This window comes from Erinaceus europaeus, chromosome 20 (genome assembly GCF_950295315.1).
Source record: "Erinaceus europaeus chromosome 20, mEriEur2.1, whole genome shotgun sequence".
Taxonomy (NCBI): Eukaryota; Metazoa; Chordata; class Mammalia; order Eulipotyphla; family Erinaceidae; genus Erinaceus; species Erinaceus europaeus.
In genome coordinates, this window is record NC_080181.1 from 20,296,993 (window position 1) to 20,319,090 (window position 22,098).

General features: G+C 47.4%; 1 long non-coding RNA gene across 2 annotated transcripts in view; it reads left to right on the forward strand.

Annotated features, from left to right (window-relative positions):
- Positions 1–22,098, forward strand: part of LOC132535002 (uncharacterized) — a 240,501-nt gene that overhangs the window by 63,696 nt on the left and 154,707 nt on the right. The window contains exon 1 of one of the 2 annotated variants that reach the window (XR_009546778.1): positions 3,449–3,545. The exons of the other annotated variant lie outside the window; for it this stretch is intronic. This is a non-coding gene — a long non-coding RNA (uncharacterized LOC132535002). Of the gene's footprint in view, positions 1–3,448; positions 3,546–22,098 lie in introns of those variants that run through there. 2 annotated transcript variants of the gene reach the window in all.

Genomic DNA, 22,098 nt, shown 5'->3' on the forward strand with positions numbered 1-22,098 from the left:
CCAATTTCAGGACCCATCTTCCTCGGGTGGTAGGTAGAGTATATTGTCCAGCCTCCCTTCAGAAAATGGAACATTCCCTAGGGCCTGGGAATAAGAATAGCATGAGAATGGCATGTAAGATGACATCAACAAGGACAGGTAAGTCAATGGTAGCTGAGACTGTTGTGGCAATTGAGGCAGGAGTATTGGTGGCTTGAATGTGAGCTATGTAGGAGGGATAGAGATCAGGAACAAACCTGATAGCCAGGAGGTAGAACTGGAAAAATCTCAGTTGTCTGCCAGGGGCTTGAGGCAGATGGGGAGATCAGGGATATCACTGTCTTCCCTGGGAAGTTCTGTGTGGGCAGTGTGATGCTTTCTTCTGAAATAAGTTTGACTGGAAGCTTGGAAACTGGACAGGATTGTGTAGGCCATTTTGAATGTGGCCTGACTCTGCAACACCCAAGTAGAGATGTCCAGTAAGTAGTTCAATATGAGGTCTTAAGTCCAGCAGAGTTTTCTAGGCCATTCAGACTGTAGGTTCCCTAGGGTGTTTGGATTCACCCAGGATGCCTGTTGGTGAGAGAAGAGCACTTGGGCAGCCCTGGGCCACCATCCACACTCACATCTGTTCACTGCTTTGTCAGGCTCTTTCTCCAAGATGGAATCAAAGCCCTGTTAGGCACCCTCAGAACTTACCATGTTCACCCTTTCTGGACCCAAGTTTCCAATTCTTCTACTCCACAAGTCTACACCTCTTAGACGTTGCTCAGGGAAGACCCACTGGCCACAACTTCTTTCTGGACTTCCTTCTGTGCCTCCTGGCTTGGACATATTAAGAGGTTGGATGGTCTGACAGTGGTGGGCTGCTTACTGTCCTGTCTCCAGACCTCCCTAATATTCCCACCCTGCCAAGTTCCCTTTGTGCTGGCCCAGTCTTGCAGTGTGGGCTGTGTCCTGGCTCAGTGGCTATTCCAGAGTCTGCCCTGTGCACTGAAATTGACTTCACTGCTTTTAGCACTAGGTCTTTCTCCCACTCCATCTAATCATATCAACCTAGCCAAGGGTGACCAGGGACCCTCTTTATGCTTCTCCCTGAACAAGATTCTTCTATTTTGGTGAAATTACATTTTTCCATTGTTTTCATTTTCCTATCTCATTTCTCCCTGCTTTCTAGACAGATCCCTAATATAACAAAATTCTCATGAGTATATCTGGGTCTAGCAGCAGTGTACGGGTGGGGAGAACAGCAGAATTGTAAAGTGGTGCCAAGGAAGTAGGTGCGGAGACAGGACTGAGAGTTAAGTCTAAAGGTTGGGCCAAGGGCAGAAACCAAGAAATGAATAGCAAGGTTAATAGTTGGGAGGCCATCAAGATCAGAGTGGACAAGAGTTAAATAGAAAAGAGTGGTGATGAACTGGGACCAACTCTTGGCTGTTTCTATCAAGGAGGCGATTTGAGGACGGAAAGGAATCTAATAGGAGCTGGTACCTGCCATCCCGGATGGCTCAGACACAGCCACTCATGGCTAATGTGATGGCTCTTACAACATAAGCCAAGCTCAGGAAGAGGTCAAAAGCTCTTTAGCACAGTAATTCAAGGGCAATTTTTCTGCAAGGAACAAGGTCAAAGACACATTAAAAGAAAACTGGGCTTTCCTTGGGTGAGGTCTGACCGGCACAAATAATACTCACTTTATTGTTTTTGTTTCTAAGATAACTCATCAGGAAAGTAGCCCTGAAGAGTGGACTGAAATTACAAAACTAACCACTTCCATTCTTTTTACAACTAGAGGAGAGAAAACTCAACTACCACTCTACTAAACAAAAGGCTCCCTGTTCCCAGGAGTTGACCAGAGAGCAGTGCATAGGACCCGCATGAGAGTGGTCTCAGGCTTAACCACTGGAACCACCAGAGTGGGGCTTTGGTAAAACAAACAATAAAAAACCAAAGAAAACCAATAAAAACAACAGAAAACCAAAGGCTTAGTGTCAATTTGCAAAGCACAAGAAGCACAGGAGTTTTTACATAGGAAAGGTATGAGGTGCAGAGTAGAGAACTCCAAAGAGTGGGGTACAGAGGGTCATCCAACTGGAATGGTTCTGAAGAACTAGGTCTTCTTCTTTTGGGTCATAAAAAAAGGAACCAGCAGGGTAGGAGTCCTAAGCCGGGGCCCTCTGGTGTGGTGTTAGGCTGAGAGGCTGGGCTGAGCGTTCAGCAAAGGAATTAAGAGCTTATCAGCTGTAGCCCATGTGCTGGTCCTGGAAAGATTGGCAAGACAGCATATACACAGGAGACAGGCAAGGCTTCTGCATGGCACAACTCCAGGCAGAGCCACCAGTATGGGATTCTGGGAGGAACATTTCAGCACAGCAGCTCTGAGGAAGCCAGAACGCTTGCTCCCTGTTCAGCTGTGGACTACAGTGCAAAATGGCAGGTCTCATCTGCTTGGCAGTGCTTTCCCCCCTTTAGGTAAAAAATTCTGTTTTCCTTTGTTGTTCTTGCCTCCTCCCACTCCACATCTCTGAATCCCGAGTCCAGAGTCCTCAGGAAAATGCCCATCAGGGGCTCAAGCTAGCCAGTCCCCTCTAGACTCTGACTTGGGTGTGGAATTACACAAGGCCAGAAATAGTTGGAGCTGAAGATTTTTTGATGACAGCAACCCGAGAAAATTGTTTATTACTTCCAGTGCCACTGCTAGCTGTTTGTGACCGTTAGCAAGGCACCCAGCTAGAGGAATCGAAGTACCCTTGAGCAAAGAAAGCCATTTTTCTCTGGTGACAGACAAAATCCTGTACAGAGAGGCAAGGCTTGGTGAGCAGAGAGCAGATTCAGTCCACTCTAATTTACCTGCCCAGCTGGGTGCCCTGATTACTTGCACCCTCTGATATCCTTGGATTCATCCAGCTTCCTCACCATCCTGAAGTCAAATTGTTCACATGTTCTGTCTAGTTATGGAGATAAAATAGCAACAGCATTCAAGACTGGTGTGCGGGAGCCAGGTTCAACCAACCCCCATATATGCCAGAACTGATTCCAGAGCCGAGCCTTGCTCTGATCAAAAACAAACATATGTTCTGTCTATTCTGTGGTTATTTGAAGCCTTCCATTCAAGTCAGCCAGAGTAGTGTCTAACTTTTAATCAAAGAGTTCTAAAGGATATGCAAGGGATGTGGCAGAAACAAGGTGGACAGAGCAGCTGCCGTTGTGAATCACTCACTGAGGCAGTACTGAGTACTAGATGTCTTGGGGATACCTATGGGGCACCAGTGGTTAAGATAATTTCAGGCACAGAAGAATGTGTCCACTGCTTATTTTTTAATAAACACACACACACACACACACACACACACGCCCCTTTTTAATAGAAGAGAAGGAATTCTGCTACACCCACTTAGCACTTGGCTTTTTGTAGCTAGGAAAGGGACAGGTGAGGAGGGAGTGGGTGAAGAGGCACCTCTTGTCAGTCTAGATGATCTCAACTGCCCCGTGGCCTCTTCTTGTTCTGGAATATCCAATCATTTATTTCTGTTAGGGAGTCATTGTCTCTATGGATGAATGGATGAGTGAGTATTCCTTGCTCCTATGACATGTTTATACCTTGCAGGACATGTTGGAAGCTCAATTGTTTAATTTAGTCAACAGTTGTTTTTTTTTAGGGTTTAAGTGTGTATTTATAAGATTAAGAACTAAAACATCACTCCAGCACATGTGGTTCTGGAGTTTAGACTTGGAACCTCATACACGCAAGTCCATCAACTACTGAAGCACCTCCTGGGCTGCTTTTGGTATACAGTTCACTGCCCCACCATTGCTTCCTTCTCTATTTCCATTCCACCTGATACTCCTGGAAGAAGAAGGATATCAAGCAGTGTTTGCCCTAGGAAATGCTCAGGTCTAGACTCCAATGACCCTCAGAAAACGATGCATCCTTCTGAGTGTGTTTGTCCTTCTCTGTGCTGGCATGTGGTAGTTGCAGTAGATATGCTCTATTTTTGTCATTCAGCATCTATCCTGCTTTCTTCTGCAATCAGAACCCAACAGAGGCCTGAGACTTTGCAAAGGCAGAGGGGCATCAATGTCAGAACCTTTCTCTTGGTGCAATGTAACTTGGACTTCCTGCTAATAATGAACATTGACTCTTCAGTTCAACTGTGGTTGGTCACCTTGTGACCCAGTCTGTTGCAATGAGATCAGGTCCAGAACCTAAACTCAAAATCATTGGAAAAGGAAGCTTTCCTTCTTTTTCCCCCTTTTAAAAAATATTTATTTATTCCCTTTTGTTGCCCTTGTTGTTTTATTGTTGTAGTTATTATTGTTGTTGCTGATGTTGTTGTTGGGTAGGACAGAGAGAAATGGAGAGAGATGGGGAAGACAGAGAGGAGGAGAGAATTGCTTCACCGCTTGTGAAGTGACTCCCCTGCAGGTGGGGAGCCGGGGGGCTTGAACCAGGCTCCTTACGCTGGTCCTTGTGCTTTGTGCCACCTGACTCTGTCTTTTTCCTCTTGGACTGAAGTCTAGAGCTGCTTAGAGCAGCCATACTTAGGACCTTGTGAACTAGTTTGGAGGTCCTAGCAGGGGAGCTCAGTTACTCATATACCCTTGACTGAAGTTCAGTCCCAGCTCTACTCTGGGAAAGGTCTTCCTCTTTCACTGAGCACACAGCTTTGGGAAGGACGCACATGGAGCAGTGGGGGAGGAAGGAGCCACCCATCTAGCCAGCCAGATCAGCTGAATCAACCCTGGCTGTCAATGGGAAGACAAATGACATATTGGGGCTGTGTCAAGTGGGCACCAAACAGGGGAAAGCAGAACTGAGACCATGTTCAGGTGGCAGTGGCTGAGCTGTTGAATCAAACAAGATAGCTAGAACCTCTGGATTTGGATTTTTCTAGTTGCATATATCAACACCCACCCCACTTTCTTGTTAGGGTATTAGTTATGCTTTCAAATCCTTGCACTTAGGAAAGTCCCAACAGATCTGATATCAATCATCTTTTAACAAAATAGTTGGAATTAAAAATCAGTCAAGGTCTGGAGTAGAGTTAATAGATAGTGACCTTGGTTATTTTCAGTTTACTTATTTATTTTTCACTAACATTGGTTTGTAATATTATAGAATTCTAGGAGTATAGTTTTGCACCTAACTCACCCCACCACCTCCAAAGTTCCTGTGCCATCACACCAAATGGAACCTTCCAGCTCCTCCCATTAACCACCCCCCCCCATGCTGCTGCTATGATCACAGGTGCTCCAGGGTCCTCAAGTGCCCCTCTCTCTTTCCTTCAGCTGAATTTTCCCAAGACCCTAAGGATAGACATGTCTTGCACTATGACAGCACCTGACAGAGAAGGTCAGAGGCCCCTGACTCAAAATAACTCCCTCTTCCTCCTATGATTGCAGAGATGACCTCAGCACAGCAGAGAGCAGAGTCCAGAAACTACAGCTGGATTGCTCTCTGAAGACTCCTAGAGTCGGGGGCCAGGCAGTGGTGCATCAGGTTAAGTGTACATAGTACAAAGCATAAGGAACTGCGCAAGGATCCCAGCTCGAGTCCCCAGCTCCCCGCCTGCAGGGGGGTTGTTTCATAAGCAGTGAAGCAGGTCTGTAAGTATCTGTCTTTCTCTCCTACCTCTCTATTTCTCTCTGTCCTATCCAATACATAAATAAATAAAAAAGACCCTGATGGTCCACCTGAAGGGGATCCATCCTCTCAGTTCCCTGGCCAGATGGACCCCTTGCCCTCATACAGAAGTTGGCTTTTGAGAAGATGAATTCTAGATCTGAAAGCCTATTTGCAGCTCACTGTGCAGTCCTCCTTTGGATCATGTGTGGTCCTTAGAAAAAAATAATAGCCTTCTGAGTGTTTTTCCTTTCCTGTACAACTATAGGGAAAAGTCCTTATCCTGGACCAGGCAGCGGGAAGGTGGGAAGCGGGGCTGGGGCCTGGGGAGTAACCCTCTGAATAAGAAATAAACACCCTGATCATTGCATGTAAATGTGTATCTGCTCAGTATTTTGGACTAAGAGGGTTGAGGCTGTCGTGATCCTAAGGGAGGGTGGGGTTGGTGAGGATCTCTTGGAGGTGTCAGAGAAGAAGCCTGGGGACTCCCAGCAGACCCTGTCAGCCTCCCCCATATCCCCTAATACTATTTGATCCACTCATTAGCAAGTATGAAACTGGGGTGAGTCCAAAAAGGAGAATAGAAACAAAACAAAACAAAATTCCTTAATGAGTAAACTAACAGATGGAGACTTAATTCAATTTGCATTCAACCCAGCCCAGTACCAGGGACTTTGTTTGCCTAACAATAGAGACTGGGGATGGGGAAGGGTCCCTGCTGCCCAGGAGCCCTCCCCCAGCTGGCCCCTTCTCTCTATGGAAACCATATGGGTATTCTTGTCTTAAAGCTGATCTCCTTTGGGCTGACCCTAAAGTCATTCTCTGATCCAGAGAGCAGGGTTCTTGGGAGAGAGAGAGAGAGAGATGAGACTGGCATTGTGGGAACGGGAGAGGCAGTAGGCAGCAACAGCAGGAAGGGAGAAACAGTCATGTGGGAGCTGAGAAGCAAAGTCAAGGGGAGACACACACACACACACACACACACACACAGACACTGACACCCCTTATACAGAGTAAGTCAGAGGCAAGGCACAGAGATCTACTTGGCTCCAAGGCCTGTGTCCTCATCATCTCACCATTATATATTCTACTTCTAAAGCCTGGACACCTCCCTCCCCTCACTCCCCCTGCCAGTCACTAGCTGCTTTGATCACCACCTGGTGCCTTTGACTCTGAGCACTGAGATTCCAACTGTGATAAGTGAGAATTACATCCTAACAGACCAGCCTCAGTTTCGGAGCAGACTGATCTGCATGTGTGAGTGTGGGAGCTCCTGCATCCTTGCAGTTCTGTTCGGATTCGTAGGTTAGTGATAGTCATTGTCAGGGCCCAGGTCATCCCTCTCCTCCTGCCCTGCAGGAGCTGGCAGATGGGCATGTACGCACAAAGCAACCCTTTGGGGAGAGGAGTTTATTAAGCAGCAAGGGGCTGCTAACCCCAGGCCAATGCCAATCTGTTGGAGACTGAGACAGGCCAAATCTTGAAACTGAAATCGAGACCTAGTCACACTTGCCCTGGCCCTGGGAGAAAGACCCTGGCCCACCTTCCAAGTGCTCTCAGCTGATCAGCCACAGAGCATAGGAGTCCTGCCTTAGCCTCCAGGTGAAAAAAGTGAAGAGATAGGCCGGGCAGTGGCACACATAGTACAGTGCATAGTTACTGTTTTGAGGACCCGGGTTCAAGCACAAGGTCCCTATCTGTGGGGAGGGGAGGGTAGAGCTTCATGAGTGGTGAAGCAAGTCTGCAAGTGTCTCTCTTTTTCTCTCTGTCTCCACACCCCTTATCAGTTTTTCTTCATCCTATCAAATAGAATAAAGGAAAAAAGAAAAAAAACAAGAAAAGAAAAAATTGTCCACTAGGAGCAGTGAATTTGTCTTGCAGGTACCAAGCCGCCAGTGATAGCCCTAGTGGCAGAGAGAGAGAGAGAGGGAGAGAGAGGGAGAGAGAGGGAGAGAGAGAGGGAGAGAGAGGGAGAGAGAGAGGGAGAAAGAGGAAGAGAGGGAGAGAGAGGGAGAGAGGGAGAGAGAGGGAGAGAGGAAGAGAGAGAGGGAGAGAGGGAGAGAGAGAGAGAGGAAGAGAGAGAGAGAGAGGGAGAGAGAGGAAGAGAAAGAGGGAGAGAGAGGAAGAGAGATATCCTGGGCTGTAGAAGGGATTCATGTAGAGGAGGCAAGCTTTCTTCCTACACCTATTATGTTCTGTGACTGGACATCAGACACATTAGTAGGAGAGAAACATGTGTTACGTTTAATATTTTTGTGGCTACAAAAATATTAAACGTTCTTTTACAGGAACATCAAAGGAAAAATGAAAAACTGAAGAAATAGGATTGAAAGCTTATAGGACAATAATAAGAATGATAATAATAATGAAAAGTGGCAACACAAGAGAAAGGGGGATAGACCTAGGGTCGGTAACTTGTGAAAGGATGACTAGGAAGAATACAGGAGAGACTAATGAAAGACTAGGAGTTTTGTTTATTTTTCTTTTTTGTCATTGTTGGGGCTTTAGCACTCTGGGTTGACTTTTTCAGATAGAGAGACAGAGTCCAAGATCTGTCTAACCTCCAGTAACCTCCAGTGTGGTGGGGGCCTGGGTCGCATGCATGGCAAAGCAGGTGCACTACCCAAGTGAGCTATTTTGCCTTCTCAGGTTACTTTAGTAGGTCTGTTTTTATAGGTTCTTTCTGCTGTTGACTCGGTTTCCAGTGCTAAGAATGTACCTCTGCTGGCACAGATAGGGCACCTCGCTCATGGGAAATGTCATAACTATCTTGAGGTAGAAAGGGGAGGTCCCAGAGAGCTTTTGGCATCTGTTGCCTTTTAAGCTCCCTTGAAACTGGACAGAATTGGTCTTTTCTGCCCAGCGCTAAACTGTCATTCCAGCTTTTGCATGAAGGGAAATGTGCTTTATTTATATGGAACTAAGGCTGGCGTACGCCTAACTCAAGTCATATCTCCTTTCCTTGTAATGTCCATTCTTTATAGCTATGGCCATGGTGGGGGAGGGATAGAAGTCTGATATGTTTTTTTCCTGTCACAGCAAGTGGGGACTATTTTCCCTGCTCCTGTTCTTCCGGACTAGAGAACACTAGTCCCTCCTCCTAAGAAATTCAGTGCTTTTGTGTTCAAACACAACTTCAGTTCAGCATAATCACTACAGCAAAGCAGTGTTCTCTGGGTGGGGACAAAAAGGAGAGTCCCCTGGCTCTTAGTGAAACAAGTGAAGAGTGAAAGAACCACGTGAAAGTCAGAGGTGACATAGGAACTTGTTATAAAGGTCCGGGGCTTACATCATGGGTATATGGCTGGTGCCATGGTAGACCTGACCATCAACTTCCTATCTGAACTTTATGGGGGGGGGGCGTTTTGTAATAAAAAGAACAAGAGACACATGGCACCTTCAAGCCTTAGCAATATCTAGCCCAGAAAGTTTGACTGTGGGGTTCTTATTCTTTCCCGAGAATCAGAAACTTCAACTTGCTCTTATCTAAGGCCCAGGTACTGTTGGGAATATCTGTGGGACCAATCTCCTCTGCCAGAAGTATGGGGAATGAGAAGGACAAGGAAGGGTATGGGGAGTCAGGTCTGAGAATTCAGATTCACCTGCCAAACATTCAATAAATCAGTGGTGTTCTAGTTGAAAGGCTTCCCTGTTGGACAATTTCCTTTGTCATTTCTTTTCAGTGGAGAGAAAATAATATTGATTCTCTTCTTGGCTCTATGCTAAGTCCCTTCAAGTGAGTTTGATTGGGTTTCCCCAATCACTAGGTGACATTCAGGCACTTAGGAGTAATTACATCTTCTCAGAACTCAGTCTTTGAATTGGAACTCTGGAGAGGTGAGGCATGAGAGGAGAGAGAAGGCTGGGTCTCAGATCAGATGTATCTTCTGCACTGTGGAGGGGCAGGCTTTGAACCCCCATCATCTTAAAACTGGCTTGAAATTAGCTTTGTCAAGATGCTAAACCATAATTCCTAAGGATCTTAGAAAGACATGAATCACTACACCAAGCAAGGAGGTGGGGAATTTGGGGTAGAACCTTTCCACTTTAGAGTGACATTCTCTTAGTCCTGAGAGGGAGCAGGGGTTTAGTCTGAAGCTATGTTAGAAACACAAAATTCTTTTTAACTTCATAGAGTACTATGAAATTTGGGGGGCCAGGTGGTGGCATACCTGGTAAAGCTCACATGTTACCATATACAAGGACCCAGGTTGAAGCCCTTAGTTCTCACCTGCAGGAGGAACGCTTCAAGAGTGGTGAAGCAGTGCTGCAAGTGTTTCTCTGTCTCTCTCCCTCTCTGTCCCCCCTTTCCCCTCTCAATTTCTGTCTCTGTCCAATAAATAAAACTAAGAAAAATGAGGCTATAGTATTTTCTTCCCTATAACTTGTACTTGCTTTAATATAAAAATACTATTCTTCTGGTTGGGCGGTGGTGTATCTGGTTAAGTACATGTACTACCATGCGCAAGGACCCAGGTTCAGTCCCTGCCTGCAGGAGGGAGGCTCATGTGTGGTGAGACAGTAAGTACTGCAGTTGTCTCGCTCCCTCCCCTCCCTCTCAATTTCTCTCTGTTCTATCAGATAAAATAAAGTTAAAGAAATTTATTATCCTCTGGGCCAGGGAGCACAGCCCTGTGTTAATGCTCAGATGTGCAGGCCCACCGCCTTAGCTTTGTGGAGCCGATGTTACAGCACTGCTGCCCACCTTCCTCTCACCAGGAATCAGTAAGGGGTGTGTGCTCTCACTCTCCTGGAATGCTGGAAAGTAGTTCTCTTGGGGTGTTTTAGAATCATTGCATCTGCTCCCCACCTCCAGGCAGCGACACCCATCTTTCCAGCCATACAGACGAGGATCACCTATGTTGAGGGGCTCCAAGGTCACCTACACCTCAGTAGACACTGATGATGGGGCCACTTGTCTGTTAAGCCGTGAATATCACCCCTGTGCACCTGAGAACCAGGGCCAGGTGGCAGGAATAAGATGAAATAGAAGCCAGGGCTATTGGAAATACACTCTCTTTTGTTTCTAAAAATCATCCCTTTTGTGGATCTAAATGGACATCTATTACAAGTTTCCATAGTTACAAGTAGAAGAGACAGGGGGAGAAGTTAGTGGAAAGTCAATGAAAATGCTGGCTTTAATATCAAAAATTGCATCTGGGCTCCCCACCCCCTAATGCTGCAGCCCTCCCCTAGTTCCCATAGACTCTTAGGGAGAGGGACACAGAGCCCTAATTCTAACTTCTAGGGGGCTGGGATAAAATCAGACAAGAAGAGAATGGCCTTGAGATCCTGGTCTCTCTTTTTATTAAATTTTATTTATTTATTTATTTAAAAAAGGAGACTTTAACAAAACCATAGGATAAGAGGGGTACAACTCCACACAATTCCCAACACCAGAACTTTGTATCTCATCCCCTCCCCTGATAGCTTTCCTACTCTATAACCCTCTGAGAGTATGGACCCAAGGTCTTTGTAGGATGCAGAAGGTGGAAGGTCTGGCTTCTGTAATTGCTTCCCTGATGAACATGGGTGTTGACTGGTCGATCCATACTCCCAGCCTGTCTCTCTCTTTCCCTAGTAGGGTGGGGCTCTGGGGAAGTGGAGCTCCAGGAGCTTCTATGGCCCAGCTGTTGAAAGTGTGTGCTCGGAGACGCTACACAACAAAATGGATGGGCCTGTGTGTTCCTCCGGGTCTGCTGCCCAGAGAAAGTGGGGGGGAATGTGTTGAGCCTTGCTCAGAGGCCTGCAGAGATCCAGGGGAAAAGACCTGAGGCCCTTGGACTTGGGAGGATGGCCTGAGGACCATGTAGCAGATTTTGTCAGGTTGTCACCACTGGTAGTGATTTCTGCCCTCCTATCACCTCTGGTCCTGGCCCTGCCCGAACACGTAGGAATGCTGGCCTGGGCCTGGGCATCTGGCGTGGTGAGGTGTTTGGCCAATACTTCAGAAACTGTGGATGGAGGCAGCTGGGCATCTGGATAGCAGCACTGTGTTAACCTAGCCAGTCACGGGCGCTGTGGGAGGCCTTTGTCCTTCTCTCCAGGCTCCGGCACTGCACCTTCTCCGAGTGCCAGAGCAACGTGGGGAAGAGAGGTTAGCATTTAGTCTCTGAAGGCCTGGTTGGATTTTAGACAAAAACTAATGGTCACTCTGTTCATCATAAGAGTGCTGGGAAGAGAAGTAATTACACATACATCTGGAACATTAGTGCTGTGTCCGGGTGGCACCAGGACGTGGGGCACAGTCTCAGGAGGAGCTAAGGGAGGGGCCACAATTTCCAGTTGGGTTCTTTCTCATGCACCTGTTTCTTCTAGATCCTGGTCTCTGTGTGTCCCCGGGAGAGCTGATATGTACAGCTGAGGAAAGCAGGGACCCTCCTCTGTGAAAATCTCCACGTCTCTCTCTGCAGAAAGAATTAGAGGTGCCTCCACCCTCAGCATGTATCACTCACTTCTGTTCCGCTTTTGATCAAACTGGTTGCAATTATCTGACTAGACACATGCTCCCTCTAAACGACCAAGCTTGCTGGTGGGACCTGTGTGGCAGCAAGTTGCTGAGAATAGCAGGAGATTAGTGAAAGTTTGGTACGTGGAAGGCTGAGAGGCTGAAGAAGCAGGTCATGCTGATGTGTGGAGCTGATGACTCACCTTTGACTTTCTGGGTCCCCTCAACACTTGCCCAGCTTCCCCTTGAGGAGGAGTGTAAATCTGACAAATCAGCACACGCTGAGCAATAGAAAACCCATTGTGTTTGACAGTGACACATCTATACCTATAAAACTCTTCATGTTTTCAAATTATGTATAGTTTCATTTAATTTTTTTAAATATTCATGTATTAATTTTTCTGTGAAGGAAAAAGAGATGTGGTGTGGGGAGAACAGAGCACCAATCAGCTTTGATATGTGGAGTGCCAGGGATTGAACCTGGGGCCTCAGACAGACAGTTCCTGTGCTCTCCTGCTGAATTAGCTCTCTCACCCTTAAGATTTCACTTTATTCATATTAACCATTCAGAGGAAAAAAGGACAAAGGCAGCCCAAGCTTCAGACAGATTACATCTTGAAATGTATCCCTGGAAACTTGAGCTCTCCATAGTCATCAGTGCAAGGGCAGAGGTAAGTGAGGGTTTGTGGGCTAATGCTGACAGGCCTGCATTGCATCTGTGTAAAGCCCACGGGCCCATCCTGGTCTAACACCCATTTCCTGCAGGGGGTCTGGAGAAGTGAAGCTTGTAACTATTCCTTAAAGGTCTCTGTCATTCCCAAACTACTTCAGAACCTATCTGAGTGCACAATAGGACCCAACAATGTATTAGGCACTAAGGCTACAATGGCAGAAAGTGTTTGTGCTTCTCTAGAATTGTTGACCAGCCTTTGAAGCCTTCCCCTGTTCTCTTTGTTTCTGACCTTGAACCCTCTGTGACTGTCTCCTTCCTGGGTAGACTCTGCCTCTTAGATCAAACCTCTGCTGGGCTGTCACATTGCATTGGGTAGAATAGGTGATATTTTAGCCCCATGAGTCATATCTTTTCCAGTTTCTCAGTTTCAGGGGTGTAGCTTTGTAAGTTTTGGTGGATGGAGGCTGTAACTCAGACCCCTCTAACCAGTCATGCGAGGAAACCAGTGAGGGGTAGGCCTCTCCCCCTTGCCTTGTTGGGAGTGGTAGATAGGATCTGGAGAACCAGGAGTGGCTACATTTCAGACTCACTGCCTCCAACAGGAACTTAACACTCTTCCATAGACCATAATTGAAAATCTATTAAGTCTGGAAACCAATCCTGTGCATGAACGTCCTCAGCCCGTCCTGCACAGTGCTCCCTTTCCGTTATTCCTATAAATCACCAGAGATAGGCTGGGAACCGATCGATGAGAAGAAATTATGCCACAGCATTAGATTTCATCATACACAACTTGAACTATTACTTTTCTGTCCTGTGGTATGAGGAATCATGAGAATTAATAGTCTTCCTCCTCTCCAGCGATGGGTTTATGACGCACTGTTACCTACACTCTATTTCTTCCTGAAAACCATCAATTAATTTTGGGTACTTACAACTACTCAGTCACTTCCTGAAATTAGCAAATCCCTTCACCCTCCACCCCCATAGAACTGTAATGGGATTTTTAAATAATGATATGCTTTCCCAGTTTTGACTTCCTCCTAAATGCCTGATTCAGAGAGGTTGAGTTTCTATCTCAACGGTCTCCTCCCTCTGACATTATCCTGAGATTTCTTGTGGCTCCATGTTTCTAGGGAAGTAGCTGGTGCTCAGCCCCCACCAGCCTCTTCTCTGCAGATGCTCAGAGTGAGCAAACCTAAGGTCAAGGTTGCCTTTATAGACACAATCTTTTATCCCCACCTGCTTAGTTTTGTGGCTGTCCTTTCTGAGCTCTTAACTCGTGTTGAAAACAAAATGGGGAGGGGGGGCTTTGAGTTGGTAGTCAAGTGATGCTCTGAGGTCCAACCTCATTGCCTGAGTGAATACAGTATCCACATGGTGAGGCAGGGCAGTAGAAGGTGAGGTGGCGCAGGACATGGGTTCTTGTGTGTCCACGTCAATCAGTAAACAATTGCTGAGCAACTTCTACCTACAGAACATTATTCTAGATGTTAATTTAAACTTAAAAATGGTTTTCTACAAAAAGCCTCAGGCCATAGATATGTGCTGTTTCGCATGAAAGACTCATGGGAAGTCATCTCAAATTTTAAGGCACTTTGTGGTGAATGTTTTATGACTGATGAAAAAAAATCTTTATTGGTGGGAGAGCTAAGAAGAGAGATGGACCAGCTTCTGTGGCTTTTGCACCGACTAGAACCCCATCACCACCTCCCAAGTCTGGAAACCAAACTAGAAGTTTGAACAGCTAGATAGATACATTGGCAGAGTCGAAACGACTGAAAATCTGGATAAGAGCTCAGAAGTTTTTTCTTCTGAGGCTTCCACCATCACTCACCATCCAGGCTGCTGGGGAGCTGTCATGTTGCAGTGAGCCCCACCCCCAAATCTACCTGAATGCTCTCACTGAGAATTCTTGCTTTCTCTCTCTTTTAAATATTTATTTATTCCCTTTTGTTGCCCTTGTTTTACTGTTGTAGTTACTGTTGTCATCGTCCTATCCTATTGGATAGGACAGAGAGAAATGGAGAGAGGAGAGGAAGACAGAGGGGGAGAGAAAGATAGACACCTGCAGACCTGCTTCACCGCCTGTAAAGTGAGATTCTCTGCAGGTGGGGAGCCAGGGGCTTAAACTGGGATCCTTAACACCGGTCCTCATGCTTTGTGTCACGTGCAATTAACCGGCTGTGCTACCGCCTGGCTCCCTCTCTCTCTTTTTTAATTGCCACCAATGTCACCATTGGGTTGCTGTTAGCAACCCTTTCTTCTTCCTTCCTTCTTCCCTTTCTTTCTACTTTGTTTGTTATGAGAGAGGGAGATATATATAGAGAAAGAGACATACGCAAACCTGCTTCACCAGTTGTGAAGCATCTCCCCTGCAGGTGGGGAACAGTCTCAAACGCTAGTCCTCGCACATGGTAACGAGTGTGCTCAATTTGGCCCACCACCACCTAACCCCCAAGAATTCTTAACCATGCTGAGCCTGTGTCTTCCTCCCATCCTGTATTAAAGATCTGTTCATTGTTGATGCGAGACTGACAGAGAAAGGCCAGAACACTAGTCAGCTCCAGCTTATGGCAGTGCCAGGAGTTGGATTTGGGCTTTCCAAGCCTCAGACATGGAGGTTCAGTATGCTGCCAGTGTGCAATCTTACTACCCCTGTGTGTCTCTTCCTTCAGGGCCTGAGAGAATGGGAAGTCTCTCTCTCTCTCTCTCTCTCTCTCTCTCTCTCTCTCTCTCTCCTTCCCCTGTCCCCCCTCCCTCTCTCTCTGTCTTGTCACTGGTTATACCATGTGACCTTTGGGAGCTGCCAGTAATTATGTGTCCCAGAACAGGACCAGGAAACAAGGGCAGCCCATCACTTTTCAGAGAGAGGGGCAGGAATAACGTGGAGAGCAGGAAGGAGACCATAGTCAAGACGCAGAGAAGGTCCTAAGGAGAGTCAAACCCTTAACTCTAGCAATTCCGGAATCCCAATGGAATGCATATGCTTTCTTTTGTGTTCCACGAGTCATCTCACTGATCTAACAATAAATTCTCCATTTTGCTTCAGCCAACTTCTGTTGGACTGAGTGTCTGCTGTCATTTGGGTCACAGCCTGCTAAATTGATTGAAACACACTGACCGTCTGTAGAATTTGCAGGAAAACCTGAGAATCCATGATTGCTACTCTCAAAACCTTTGTCTAGCAATGTGGGAACAGTTTACTATCAGGCTGTTAGAAATCTGATAGAGAGGAGTTTTAAGATTCAGTTATTTGTTTGCTTGCCGTTTAGCTAATGAGAGGATGTGTGAAAATGAGAGTGTGAGAAAATGAGAGAACCAGAATCGCTCTACATTGACATATACGATGTGGGGACTCGAATCCGGGGCCTCACACATACAAATCCTGTGCTGCAACCACCAGGTCACCTCCGTTACCCCAGAATGCCTCTGAGGTGGACTTCCGGTCCCCACAGGGAGGAGGTACTTCAAGTGAGCACTTGAGATAGTTTTATCTTCTGCAGTTAGGAGAATCCAGGATTTGGGGGTCTGCTGCCTGGCTTCAGAGGTCAACAGACCTGAGGTCAGCTACTCCCTGTGAAGCTGAAAAGCTGCTACACAGGAGAGGGCTGGGCAGGACACCTGGAGGCTGTTAAGGCAAAGAAACGAGCATGCTCTCTGCAGAGTACTTAAGTGGGAGACTGCTGGCTGGCACCATTTTCAGTCTTCCTCAAGGGGACAGTCATGGAGATCCAGCAGAAAGCAGGTATGTGGTGTGGGCTGTCGCCAAACCAGAGCCTGGACAGGGAGGGCAGTGGTGGGAAGGAGAAAGTGCTGGATCGCAAGGCATGCTCTGTTGTTTCCTTTGAATCTCCGACAAGCCATGAGAGCACCCTGAGAGGGAAGACACCTCTGGACACTGCAGACGGGGAGTCCCTGGTACTGTTGTGCTACAGACTCCTTTCCTCTGTCTGGTCCAAGTTGGAAGGTGAGGAAGTGGTGTTTGAGAAAGAAAATACTGCAACTGGCTGCACCCTTTACTCTTGTGGCGGGAGCAGATTGTAGCTTGGGCCTCCAGGGACACCAGGGCCACTGGGGTCAAGAGACTGACTTGCTGGCAGACAATGGACTGTGGTTAGCAGTTTCCCACTGTGTTTTTCTTTGGCAGTGTCCTTCTCAGCTCCTAAAGTTATATGGGGCAACATGCTTAGTTCTGGGGGCAGGAATGTGGTTGGAAGGGATGAGCAACACATTCAGACTGATGCCCCAAAGGCACCTGTGTTGAGTCTTGGGCTGTCCCCTCCCCTGTGGGACATGGACACCCCCACCACACACACAGTGGTTTGGGTCACAGGACTGTCCCCTCCCCTGTGGGACATGGACCTCCCACCACACACACAGTGGTCAGGGTCACAGAAGCACGTGTGATGCGCAGCTGCCCTGGAGACTGTCCCCAACCTCCAGGGCTCTCGCGTGAGAGGTTAAGTTGAGGTGTTCTGTTACTCACTGAGCTTTTAAGGTTGTTTGTTAGCAAAGCAGAAACCTTTAATATCCTGGTTAACATGCTTTTGTATAAAGATGGATATATGCTTATCATTACCTTGAACTGGAGATTTTAAATGATTGAATTTCAATGTTATGTTGGTGACTTATGCTCTCTAAGCCTGAAAAGAAAAGTCAGGCTTTACCCAGCGTCAGGGGAGAGAACTGGCCATTGAACAAGTTTAAGGAGGCAGTGGCAACATGCACAGATTTGCCTTTTCAATCTATCCCATGGGTCCTGTTTATTCCACACAGTGGTTACACTTGCAGTGGGAATAATAACCCCGAACTCGTAGAGCTCCTGTAAATTGAAAACAACTTGGCATATGCTAGGTGCTTAATAAAAGTCAGCTTCTTCCTAGGGAAAAAAGAGTAGAAAACCATGAACACGTAGGTAAGAGATGTGAAGCGGGAACAGTAGACTGTGGCTGAGACTGTCAACAGCTTTGTCCACTCTTCTGTGACAGGGTAGGGCAGCCCTCTCACTCAGAGGGTCTAAACTCTTCCTAGAGGTGCTTGAAAAAGTACATTAGAGAGTAGGAAAGATTCTGAAGTTAAGGAAAAGACGACTTTCCTGTAGATTGCAAGCAGGAAGAGGCCTATGCTACTGGGACACTGCTGGCTAGGTGAGCTAAGGCAAAACAGGCCCCCTCCCCTCTCCAGCTTCAGCTGTTTCCTCTGATGATATTTTCAGCTCCGATGTGTATCACGGGGGTGAGCAGCGCACCTGCACGACCTCAGGTGCAGAGGGTTAGCTCATTTGGGAGGGAAAGCTGGGTGGGAAAAATCTGCCTTCAGAGTCTGTCCAGTGAGGCCCAGTAATACTCTTTTCTCTCAGTCCTCAAGCCCAAACTGTTTCTTGTGACCAGAAAAGTACATTTTCCTGTCATTGGCACTGAGCGGCTCTCCAGTCTCCCCAGGTCTGGTCATAAAGTGGGCTCAGGATCCAAGCTGAATGTGCGAATGTAACACAAATATTTATCCTGCCCATAAAACACCAAGACAGGCTGCCCACTGTAGCTGAGCCCCTGCAGCCTTGTAAGGCAAGCCCGGCTATAGCAGGCAGCTGTAGGGCCCTGCGCCTGCTGGGGGCAGCCATGTTTAAAATGGACTCAGCTGCAGAGGAGTATCTGCTGCAAAATGCCAAGGGCAGCTTCAATTTCAGGCCTACGGTGTGTGCGTTTCTCACTGACTCCTTTTCAAAGGCAAATCAATAGCAGGCCAACCAGGAGATTTCCAGAGATATAAACCACAGTTCTGGGAGGGAGCAGGGTGGCCTTAGCTATGTGATCAGCAGTGCAGAGTCCTCTGGGAAGCCCCAGTCTTGGTTGGTATTAGTACTCAAAGGTTGGAGATCAAAGCATAATGTTAGACCACAACCACTTCACTGTAGTAGGGGTTCTCACAGGAGCTCTGAGCTCACCACAGTTGGGGGAGACTCAATAGATGTGAAGAGGGGCTTGGGCCTTCCTCATACACACCTTGAGGGGGTCCCTGCTAGGGTGTGGGAAAGGACACTACTTGGAGTAGGGTCTCCTAGCCCTTCTAGAACCCTTTCAGAGGGTTTTTTTTTTTTTTTTTTAGGTAGCACAGTGGTGGGATCGGGTTGCTTTAAACAAAAATGAACTCATTTTCATATGAGAGAGGAAGAGAGAACACAGCACTGCTTAGCTCTGGCCTCTGTCAGTACTGGCAATGGAATCTAGGTTCTCTGGGACTTCAAGCATGCAGACAGATTCCGTGCTCTGACATCAGGTAATCTTCCTGGCCCAAGAGGGTTTTATTATCAGGACCAGCCTCATGCCATTGGTGAAGTTGTCTCCAGCCATCTTGTTTAATTTTAGGTCCCACCACCAGGACAATATCCATATTTAAGCATTCTCCCCCTGTTTGAAGCCTACCACTTTCTCTTTGACTCACTCAGCAAGGCTTTTGTGAACACTCACCTTGAGCCCTGCCCTCCATTCTAGTACTGCTGGAATAACTAAGGATCAGGGTAGGGGACATTGGGAGGGTGGGGCGGGACCACCTGGTCTGGGTACCTCCAGAGTAGGAGGTGGAGCTATGGGAGGGACTCTGAGAAAAGGCCCGTGATGCTGTCTGGTTACTCTGAGTGGGCCTGTTAAGGTACAGGGCAGGGGTCGGTGGCAGAGACTTCAGGTGGGATCCAGGCTTTGTGGTGAATTCCAGACCCAATAGGTTCCTATCCTGTGGGAACTTGGAACTCAGACTTGGAGGCTTCCAGAAATAGGACTTTGTGGTGTCGCCAAATGGATGTTTGGTTGCTCACTGCCTGAAAGGCATACTACTCCAAGAGGCAAAAGCTGGTGCGAGAAAAATCAGATCTAGTCTGGTGATGGAAAAGCTGAGAAGATGGCAGGCTTGTGTCTCACATAAGCCATCTGCCTCTCAGGCTGCGGCTCAGAGTATAAACCCTGGCATAAAGGGTCCTTGTCACAAGGCCGCCCAGCTGTTGGTAGGAGTCTTGTACAGAATGAGTCACTGTGCTTAGTGAACCCAACACTCGAAACTTAAGAGATGACACTGTAAAGTAACACCTTCTCCTGAACATCTACATGATAGGCTCCTAATGTGAGATTTCCTTAGTGGAAGGATACATGTACAGTGTTAATACCAAAAGGTCTGTGTGATAGCCTACTACTGAAGGGAGAGGATATAAGAAATATGTATCCATTTATGCGGGGAGCAAGATGGAGTCAGTAATGCTTGCTCATTGACAGTGAAAAGGATGAAGGGGAAGGAGGGGACCAGGGAGGGATTTCACTATATTCTTTCTTTTTTCTTTTTTAAAATATTTACTTATTTTCCCTTTTGTTGCCCTTGTTTTATTGTTGTAGTTATTATTATTGTTATTGATGTTGTTGTAGTTGGATAGGACAGAGAGAAATGGAGAGAGGAGGGGAAGACGGGGGGAGAGAAAGATAGACACCTGCAGACCTGCTTCACCGCTTGTGAAGCGACTCCTCTGCAGGTGGGGAGCCAAGGGCTTGAACCAGGATCTTTACACTGGTCCTTGTGCTCTTTCTTTTTTCTACACATCAATCACTAGGGAATGAGTCCAGGGCTTCACACATGTGCAGCACTACTGCTGGGTGTGCTCCTGGCCCACTTTCCCATTCTTCACTGAGGAAGTGGGGGAGACAGAGAGACAGACAGAAAGGAGAGTCACGGCAGTACTACTCCATCATCCTTGGAGCTCCGCCAGAGCAGTAGTGGTTCTCATATTGTGTTGGGGGCTCAAACACAGGACCTTGTGCACAACAGGGCCTGGGCTATTCCAGATGGGCTATCTTTTGGCCCACCATCACGCTATATTCTTATTCTGAGACTCCTAAGTTATGGCCCCTTCCTTCTCCCAGTATCCGATCAGCAAATTGTCCAGTAGACTGAGAAGGCAGAGGGGAGCTCCCCGTGCCTCTGCAAGAGCAGGGAAGGCCCCCAACCTGCATGTGTGGACGCTGCCATCGCAACCCCTCAGAACCCAGATCTCAGGGGAAACCGGGTCAGGAACCAATGCCCCCTCCCAGGACCAATTTTTACCAGAGTTGATTTGTTATTAATGATGTTCTAAAAGCAGCAAGTTTGTGGCCAGGGGAAATCAATTGGCCAGAAATGTGACAAAAGGGGAAATACTCTACAGCATATGAATACCTGAATTATTGATGCCTTCAGCTTGAGGCTTTCAGACGCCAGCACCAATCTGGTAAATGGCAAAGTGCACTCTGTGCCTGCAACTCCTGTCCTGCTCAACGGCCCAGTTTGGAACCCAAGGAAGGGTTGGAAGGCCTGGAATCCTGGGAAGTTGTGAGCACAGGTGTGATTCCCCAGGCACTGGTCCAGAAGGCCTTTGCACAAGGGGAGGGAGGCATTAGGGAGAGTGAATGCCAGCCTCTGGAGGCCCCACTCTGGGCCTGATAGAGCCTCTCTAGGAACTGGGGTCCCCTATGGCTCTGTACTCCAGGATGACCCAGCGATTCCCACTTCCACTGCTCTCACAGGCCACAGCCATCTGTCTGCACAATTGGTTTTCTTTCTTTTTATTTTGAGGGGCTTGAAATGTTTGGAGCATCACTGATCTTTATAAGGGAAAGAAGAGGGGACAATCCTCAGCTACAAACAGAAGGCAGATCACATTCCTTTTTATCTCCTCAATTCAAGATTTAAGATTCAGAGCTAATAGATGATGCTAATAGTTCCTGAAGGATATGTGGATTCAGTCGTGATGTCTGCTCTGGTCTGAAACCATTTGTCAAGAGGCTCCAAGTGCGACCAGGTTTCCGGGGATAGGGGAGGGACATCTCCCAGCCCTGCTCCCTGCTCTTGCTTGTCAAATCTCTATTTTCCTCCAGCTATTGCTGTTGCTCACAGCTCTGTAAATAATCTCATTGCCACGTAAATGCTGACTCCCTCTAAGAGGATCTGCTAAATCCTGATTATGAATTCGTGTCCCCACTTCTAACCAGCTTGCTCCAGCCCTGCCCACTTGTGCTGGGTGGAAATGCAGAGCAGACTTGTTCCTGGCTGACAAGCTTTGCAAATGAGTGAACACATTTCCCATCCACAGGATAGAATTCCACTTGGAAATAGTCTCTGGCCTCAGCCAGTGCATCAGGTTCTAGTCCAAGTCAGGACCCTTCCAGGGAGCCGCTGGGACCAGCTACCAGCAGATGCAATCAGTGCTGTGTGCTGTCAGTAGCCACGCCCTTGTCCTTCCAGGTGGCTGCTCCATGCTGGAGCAGGGCCAGACCCTAGAGCAGTCATCTCCAGACACAGGCCTGGGATTGCTAAGCGTCTGTCAGCCAGGCCCACTGCTCAAGGGTCTCCTGGGTC